Source organism: Lottia gigantea (assembly GCF_000327385.1).
Source record: "Lottia gigantea unplaced genomic scaffold LOTGIsca_403, whole genome shotgun sequence".
NCBI lineage: Eukaryota > Metazoa > Mollusca > Gastropoda > Lottiidae > Lottia > Lottia gigantea.
The window spans coordinates 1-2,215 of NW_008709394.1; positions in this window are offsets into that span (position 1 = coordinate 1).

The following is a 2,215-nucleotide window of genomic DNA, read 5'->3' on the forward strand; positions in this document are numbered from 1 at the left end:
TCATATAGTAAAGGAGTCCAGATATCATCAAGATACCGCCTACAAAAGTTTCGACAACTAGGTTGAACACTTAAAGCACCGTTGTAGATCTTTATGCCGGGAATAAGATCATTAGGTTAATTATTCATTCTCGGATACCGTTATTATCCAAAATAAAAAAAGGTGAAAAAGGGATACCCTTTTGACCCCAATGGCTCTTTAAAGGTTCATTCTCAAATACCTTTATTATGCAAAATAAAAAAGGTGAAAAAGGCTAACCATTTGGACCCCAGGGACTATTTAAGGGTTCGTTGTCGAATACCGTTATTATGCAAAATAAAAAAGGTGAAAAAGGGATACCCTTTGGACCCTTTTGGCTATTTAAGGGTTCATTCTCGAATACCGTTATTATGCAAAATAAAAAAGGTGAAAAAGGGATACCCTTTGGACCCTTCTGGCTATTTAAGGGTTCATTCTCGAATACCGTTATTATGCAAAATAAAAAAGGTGAAAAAGGGATACCCTTTTGACCCCAATGGCTATTTAAGGGTTCATTCTAGAATACCGTTATTATGCAAAATAAAAGATAGTGGACCACAGCCATATACGCCCACCACGGCATGCGGATGGTAAATAGTCAAGATTTTTAGGCAAGTGCAATAACTCTGCTTCTAACGGTCGAAAAAAGCTCAAATTTGAACTTGATCTTCGTTTTATGAATATGTATACACATACCGAATTTTGTTTGATTCCATCAAAAAATCTTGTTTTTAGAGAGTTTACAAGCAAATGTTGACGGACGGACGGACGGACGGACCGACGGACGGACAGGTGTGCCGACAATATACGTTCACATAGAGAGATGTGGGCGTATAAAAAGGTGAAAGGGGATACCCTTTTGACCCCTATGACTATTTAACGGTTTATCATCATGGTTGAGTGGGTCCAAGTAAAATACAATAATAGTCAATCATTCTTAAGTTTCAAAATTTTGGAAAATCTACTTAAGAACGACGGACATGTCAAAATGCATTCATACATAGAACACCCAAGGGTCTTAATCTGCATGCTGAGTACATCAATAAAACTTACAGCAAATCCACCCTGAACGTTTTATTTCATGTATTTTAAGGTATGCTAGGAGTCGCAAAGTACATGAACTATTTATTCAAATGTCAATAATGCAAAAGACAATTGTCATTTTATTGCAATGTCATATCGATGGTCCGATCATGTGATATTTACAGATAGAGGATGAAAGTCAAACACGGGGAAAAGCTGCAATGATTTTTGCCGCATTCCTTAGACGCGGTTAGATTTGGTTTAGACGTCATTGGATGTCAGTGTTTTATCGAGTTTCATTGTGAGTGAATGAAATGAGTTTTATGTCGTCAAAAAGTGATTTTTTTTTTTAAATTATAAAAACCGCCCATTATCTATAACCTATTATACTACTCTTTTGCCTGCGGCGCCCGCAAGCCCACCAAACAAACAACCCCACCAGGCACGCGTTTAATAAACCCGGAGCCTATAGGGATACCCGTTTACCAACCCCCAAGCGCCCCAGGCCAAATTAACTCATTTAAAAACAGAATGGGTTTAATTTAAAAACACGAACATTACAAATTCGAAGGAGACGGTTTCTTCTCAGCTCTGTCATCTCTCATCCCAAAAGTAGCCAACTTTGTCTCAAGCAACAAATCCCTCATTTCCTTAGAAGCGGAAGCTCTTGGATATGTAGCAAAAGCAGGAGTAAATATAAGCGATGCAGTGAAAAGATCTAACGAGTTAAAAGAATTGCAACATATAAGAGAAATGCGAAACAAAAGATTAGAAAACAAAAAAGGCAATGGTTTTAAAATTATAGGATAAAAATGTCAATGATAATTGCTCAAACCCCTAAAACTTATTTCGGTTCTGACATTCAAAAATCATTAGGTTCTCTTCCCGGATTTCCATGGGCAAAATACCCCTGGTGAAAAACATCTTCCAGGTCATAATTACACTGGTCCAGGTTAGATTTGCGATAAGACGAAAACGATAAACCAAAACCAGGTGAAGATGGTTATATTAACATATAACATTCCGCCCATGCCACGTCAGCATAGACAGAATAAACTCTCAACTATTAACACTGTCTCAATTTTGTTACGCTGGAAGATTAGGAATTTAATCATACAAAATCAAGGTATGTTCTTTGTTTAAATTAAAAGACGATAGGGTGTAATTAAGATGA